The sequence below is a fragment of the Moschus berezovskii genome, chromosome 14, assembly GCF_049115385.1.
Source record: "Moschus berezovskii isolate FMDL1 chromosome 14, NW_MosBer_1.0, whole genome shotgun sequence".
Lineage (NCBI taxonomy): Eukaryota > Metazoa > Chordata > Mammalia > Artiodactyla > Moschidae > Moschus > Moschus berezovskii.
The window spans coordinates 52,819,293-52,826,735 of NC_142473.1; positions in this window are offsets into that span (position 1 = coordinate 52,819,293).

Below are 7,443 nucleotides of genomic sequence, written 5' to 3' on the forward strand. Positions count from 1 at the left end.
TTATCTTTTATATTTTTAAGTATTCATTTAATGTCTTTATTTGTATAAAGAGTACCTTGAGTAATAAAGCTTTGGTATTTGGGCCATTTTATAAATGTTATGAATGTGGAGGCAAGTTTTAGAATTACTGTAGATGATATTATTCTAAAGTTTGTTAAATTATTTTACTGACGGAAAAATCAATAACACTTTGACCTAATAAGGAGAGAGGTCTAAGAAACCTGGACAGAAATTATGGAAGCTAAGGTTCTTACTGTATTGGTTTCCCAAAGTATCTTTGCTTTTTTTCATAGAAAGTTAAGGGTGTTTTTGTTCCTTATTAAGGTGCTCATATGCCAGTGATAATATGTAATGGAGAAACTACATTTGCATGTCATTCATTAATGACTACAAGTAATCAATTCTTTGCTAGGAATATTGAATAGAAAAAGCAGATTTCAACTGGATAGGAAAAAAAATCATTGAGGAATTTTATCACATGCAGGAGTTTTGGAGTGAAATGAGCTTGGTTGAAAACTTGTTTTTGCCATTTCTTATCTACATTTGCAAAACAAATTATTGGCACAAATTAAGCTGACTAATCTTTAATTATAAAAGAATAATACATGTCTCTTTGAGAACTAAGGATGATGGTTGTCATAGTATAATATAATGGATACCTTTATATAATGGCCTTTACAAGGGGCTTGATAACTGTCTGAGTTGGTGTTGGACAGGGAGGCCTGGCGTGCTGTGATTCATGGGGTCGCAAAGAGTCGGTCACGACTGAGCGACTGAACTGACTGATAACTGTTAATGACTCAGTTTTCATGGCCTTCATCTTTATCATCATCATCATTTTTGTCATGCAAATCATCATCACTGCTCTTGTTCTTGACAGAAATATTGTGCACTACATTTCAGACAGTTTATTAGTATCCTATAAAATGCATTTTAGAACTACAAATTTGAAAATTTTTCATGACCCAATCTGTGGTACTTTTTGTTGACCTATGCATGTTGAGTGCAATGTTTCTGTATCTGTATCTAGTTCCATTTCTATATTTTCATGTGCCTATAGTCAAATATGTTAATTTTATGTGACTTTATTACTTAAAATTGTGCATTTGCTTGATTGTATTTTTAGCTTTTGATTGAAGTGTGTTAAAAAATTTAATTATTAAATATGGCTTATTCTATTTGTCCTGTTAGAACTGTTGAATTTTTCATTTGTGTATTTTTAAATTAGAGTATATATTCACTTCCAATTATTAAAAATACATATAGTTTTAAAGCAACTGTATCTTATTGATTAATTCAGTTTTTCATTATGAAGCATTTCTCTTTATCTAGTAATATATCTTGACTTACAGCTTTAACTTTATTTTCTACTAATTTTTCTTCTAATTCTATAATCTTGCCTTCTCTCTGTAATACTGCTTTCCTGATTCCTTAGGTTCAGCTTTTGAGTTCATAGTTTTATAATATCCATCTAATTTGTTCTTTTTATCTTTCTCTCTCTTTGATATATTTTGGTTAAATTCTCAGTCTTCTCATTTTACTTATTATCTGTTTCTCTATTTTCTTGAACACAAAGAACACAGTACTTGAAAATTATTGACTGTTAAGTATAATAAAATACAACTTTGGATCTGTTTCTATTAATCATTCTTCTCCTTGTTTCTGAACTCATAGTCCTTTTTCTTGCCAAATCTTGTTATGTTTCACTGGGAGTTTGATACTTTATATACATAAAATTATGAATTCCTGATGAAGTTATATTTTCCTCCAGTGATATGAGGACTCAGCTTATTAGACATGGAGTCCAAGGTATTCCACAACCACCTGTGTCTAGTAGAGAGTTGATATGTTTTCCACTGGCTCATGTCCTACCTATAAAGCAATGAACATCTTAAGTGAGGGTCATAGTCCAAGAGGGTTCAAATGAGAACTTAAGGATATTGCTTTAAGCTAAAACTGAACAAACAATGTTTTAGCCCAGAAATAAGACAGATCTGAGAATCTCCACTGCTCTTCCTTCCACTTTCTACATACCCCTGAGAATGCTATTTTCTCTTCTTTAAAATGGGGCTCACAATATCCACCCTAGATAGCTATTGTGAGAATTAAGAAAATACTCCCCGAATATGTAGCACACATTCTAGCCATAGACATATCATTGTAAATATCCAGGGCCAACTGTGAATACTCCTGGAATTAAGATTGGCAGAAAAACAACTACATGCTCAAAAGCAGAGGGACAGAAACACAGGTTGGAACACAGCCAAATCTTTGGGCAAGACAACTGGAAGTTTACAAATTAGGACATCAGCTTCCCTTTTACTTATTTCATCTGTTACTTTTCAGTTCAGTTCAGTTCAGTCGCTCAGTCGTGTCTGACTCTCCGCGACCCCATGAATCACAGCACACCAGGCCTCCCTGTCCATCACCAACTCCCGGAGTACACTCAAACTCATGTCCATCGAGTCGGTGATGCCATCCAGCCATCTCATTCTCCGTCGTCCCCTTCTCCTCCCGCCCCCAACCTTTCCCAGCATCAGAGTCTTTTCCAGTGAGTCAACTCGTCGCATGAGGTGGCCAAAGTATTGCAGTTTCAGCTTTAGCATCAGTCCCTCCAGTGAACATCCAGGATTGATCTCCTTTAGAATGGACTGGATGGATCTCCTTGCAGTATAAGGGACTCTCAAGAGTCTTCTCCAACACCACAGTTCAAAAGCATCGATTCTTCGGCGTTCAGCCTTCTTCACAGTCCAACTCTCACATCCATACATGACCACGGGAAAAACCATTGCCTTGACTAGACGGACCTTGGTTGGCAAAGTAATCTCTCTGCTTTTTAATATACTATCAAGGTTGGTCATAACTTTCCTTCCAAGGAGCAAACGTCTTTTAATTTCATGGCTGCAATCAGCATCTGCAGTGATTTTGGAGCCCAAAAAAAAAAAGTCTGACACTGTTTCCACTGTTTTTCCATCTATATCCCATGAAGTGATGGGACCAGATGCCATGATCTTTGTTTTCTGAATGTTGAGCTTCAAGCCAACCTTTTTACTCTCCTCTTTCACTTTCATCAAGAGGCTTTTGAGTTCCTCTTCACTTTCTGCCATAAGGGTAGTGTCATCTGCATATCTGAGGTTATTGATATTTCTCCCAGCAATCTTGATTCCAGCTTGTGCTTCTTCCAGCCCAGCGTTCCTCATGATGTACTCTGCATAGAAGTTAAATAAGCAAGGTGACAATATACAACCTTGACGTACACCTTTTCCTATTTGGAACCAGTCTGTTGTTCCATGTCCAGTTCTAACTGTTGCTTCCTGACCTGCATACAGGTTTCTCAAGAGGCAGGTCAGGTGGTCTGGGATTCCCATCTCTTTCAGAATGTTCCACAGTTTATTGTGATCGACACAGTCAAAGGCTTTGGCATAGTCAATGAAGCAGAAATAGATGTTTTTCTGAAACTCTCTTGCTTTCTCCATGATCCAGCGGATGTCAGCAATTTGATCTCTGGTGCCTCTGCCTTTTCTAAAACCTGCTTGAACATCTGGGAGTTCACGGTTTACATACTGCTGAAGCCTGGCTTGGAGAATTTTGAGCATGATTTTACTAGCGTGTGAGATGAGTGCAATTGTCCGGTAGTTTGAGCATTCTTTGGCATTGCCTTTCTTTGGGATTGGAATGAAGACTGACCTCTTCCAGTCCTGTGGCCACTGCTGAGTTTTCCAAATCTGCTGGCATATTGAGTGCAGCACTTTCACAGCATCATCTTTCAAGATTTGAAATAGCTCAACTGGAATTCCATCACCTCCACTAGCTTTGTTCGTAGTGATGCTTTCTAAGGCCCACTTGACTTCACATTCCAAGATGTCTGGCTCTAGGTCAGTGATCACATTATCGTGACTATCTTGGTCGTGAAGATCTTTTTTGTACAGTTCTTCTGTGTATTCCTGTTACTTTTAGTTCAGTTCAGTTCAGTAGCTCAGTCGTGTCCGACTCTCCGCGACCCCATGAATCACAGCACGCCAGGCCTCCCTGTCCATCACCAACTCCCGGAGTTCACTCAAACTCATGTCCACAGAGTCGGTGATGCCATCCAGCCATCTCATTCTCGGTCGTCCCCTTCTCCTCCCGCCCCCAACCTTTTCCAGCATCAGAGTCTTTTCCAGTGAGTCAACTCGTCGCATGAGGTGGCCAAAGTATTGGAGTTTCAGCTTTAGCATCAGTCCCTCCAATGAACACCCAGGATTGATCTCCTCTAGAATGGACTGGTTGGATCTCCTTGCAGTATAAGGGACTCTCAAGAGTCTTCTCCAACACCACAGTTCAAAAGCATCGATTCTTCGGCGGTCAGCCTTCTTCACAGTCCAACTCTCACATCCATACATGACCACGGGAAAAACCATTGCCTTGACTAGACGGACCTTGGTTGGCAAAGTAATGTCTCTGCTTTTTAATATACTATCAAGGTTGGTCATAACTTTCCTTCCTGAGCTCTAATTCATATACCATAAAATTTGTCACTTTAATGGGTACAATTCAGTATTTCTAGTAAATTTTAATGATTGTGCAGTCATCACTGCTATTGAATTCCAGAATATTTTCCTCCTCCCTAAAAGATACCTGTACTCATTAACAATCTAAATCATTTCCCTCCTCCATCCCAGTCTTCAGTTCAGTTCAGTTCAGTCGCTCAGTCGTGTCTGACTCTCCGCGACCCCATGAATCACAGCACGGCCAGGCCTCCCTGTCCATCACAAACTCCTGGAGTTCACTCAAACTCATGTCCACAGAGTCGGTGATGCCATCCAGCCATCTCATTCTCTGTCATCCCCTTCTCCTCCCGCCCCCAACCTTTCCCAGCATCAGAGTCTTTTCCAGTGAGTCAACTCGTCGCATGAGATGGCCAAAGTATTGCAGTTTCAGCTTTAGCATCAGTCCTTCCAATGAACACCCAGGATTGATCTCCTTTAGAATGGACTGGTTGGATCTCCCTGCAGTCCAAGGGACTCTCAAGAGTCTTCTCCAACGCCACAGTTCAACTTGCAATATACTTTGTATCTTTAAGTTATGTGTTTCTGCATATTTATGTAAATGAACCATCCTATATGTGGTCTCGTGTGTCTGCTTCCTTTGTTTAATATAACATTAAAAAAACTGTTTAAGGTTCATCCAGGTACCACAAATCAGTATTGCATTCCTTTCTATGACTGAGTTGTACTCCACTGTATGGATATATCATTTATGTTTATCTATTCAAAAATGGATAGATGTTTCAAGTATTTCTGCTTTGTGGAATCATGAGCCATCATTTAAAAAGCATCATCAAAGAGTACACTTGAGGTTAACTGTCATCAGTTTAAAGCAAGGTCAGTCAGGATTCTTTATGCATTTTTATTTAGTCATTATCATTAGCAAGATGGAAGGAATGAACAAGTGCATATTTTAATTTAGTCATATATCTGATGAAAACTAATGACATCAGAGAAGAGAAAAGGAGTTGAAAAAATGGCGGGTAACTTTGGTAGGATGGGAAGTGAACTGTGAAAGAGAAAATGGATGGTAATAATAGGATAAAATCAAGGGATTAGATGTATCTCATTGTGTTAAAGTATTATTGAAATCAGAGTGAGAGAGAGGGTGAACTGGTTAAAAATACAAGAAAATATATTAGAAATAATAATAACGAGGTGAAAAGTGAAAGCATTAGTCACTCAGTCATATCTGACTCTGCAATTCCATGGACTGTAGCCTGCCAGGCCCCTCTGTCCATGGAATTCTCCAGGTAAAAATACTGGAGTGTGTTGCCATTTCCTCCTCCAGGGTATCTTGCAGATGAAGGGCTTGAACCCAGGTCTCCCACACTGCAGGCATATTCATTACTGTCTGATCCAGGTAGACAGTATCTACGATCTCTGAAAATGAGGGAGGAAATGCTGTGTGGGTGGTATAGAAATGTGATTCAATTATATTGATACTTCTCTCTGTATACAACTACTGTTGAATACAGGTTTTTAGTTTTTATTCTTAATTTCCTTTATTACATTTCATTAAATAATACTTTTGAAAAAAGATGTGTGAACATATTCCTGATGTATTACTTGGCAAACAAGTTCAAACTGAATAGGACCCTCTGGTACAAATCCTTCCCAATCCCCTATTTCTATTTGTTTGATGAAAAGCATCATAGAACTTCCCTGAGTTACAAGCAGATTCAAGCGGATACTAACTAGGGAAGCAGGACAATGCAGAAATAAAGGAAAAGCAGTCTAAGAAAACAACAAAAAGGGAAAGACCAGAGATCTCTCCAAGAAAACTGGACATACCAAGGGAATATTTCAAGCAAAAATGGGTACAATAAGGGATAGAAATGTCAACGACCAAACAGAAGCAGAAGAGATTAGAAGTGTGACAATACACAGAACTGTACAGAAAAGATCTTAATGACCCAGAAAACCACCATGGTGTGGTCACTCACCTAGAGCTAGACATACTGGAGTGTGAAGTCAAGTGGTCTTTTGGAAGCATTACTGTGAACAAAGCAGTGGAGGTGATGGAGTTCCAGCTGAGCTATTTCAAAGCTTAAAAGATGATACAGCTAAAGTGCTGCACTCAATATGTCAGCAAAGTTGTAAAGCTCAGCAGTCTTTAAGAGATGGGAATACCAAACCACCTTACCTGCCTCCTGAGAAACCTATATACATTTCAAGAAGCAACAGTTAGAATCGGACATGCAGCAACAAACTGGTTCTAAATTGAGAAAGGAGTATATCAAGACTGTGTACTGTTACCCTGCTTATTTAACTTCTAAGCACAGTACATTATGTGAAATGCCAGGCTGGATGAATCACAAGCTGGAATCAAGATTGCGGGGAGAAATATCAACAACCTCAGATATGCAAATGATACCACTCTAATGGCAGAAAACAAAGAGGAACTAAGGAGCCTTTTGATGAGAGTAAAAGAGGAGAGTGAAAAACTGGCTTAAAACAACATTTAATAAAACAAAGCAAAACAAAACTAAGCTTATGACATCCAGTGCCAACACTTCATTGCAAATAGATGTGGAAAAAGTGACAGATTTTATTTTCTTGGGCTCCAAAATCACTGCAGATGGTGACTGCAGCCACAAAATTAAAAGATGCTTCCTCCTTGGAAGAAAAGCTACAACAAACATAGGCAATGTATTAAAAAGTAGAGACAACACTTTGCTAACCAAGGTCCATATAGTCAAAGCTATGGCTTTTCCAGTAGTCATGTACAGATGTAATATTAGAGTTGGAACATAAAGAAGTCTGAGCACCAAAGAATTGATGATTTCAAACTGTGGTGCTGGCAAAGACTTTTGAAGGTCCCTTGAACAGCAAAAAGATCAAACCAGTCAATCCCAAAGGAAATCAACCCTGAATAGTCACTGGAAGGACTGATGCTGAAGCTCCAATACTTCAG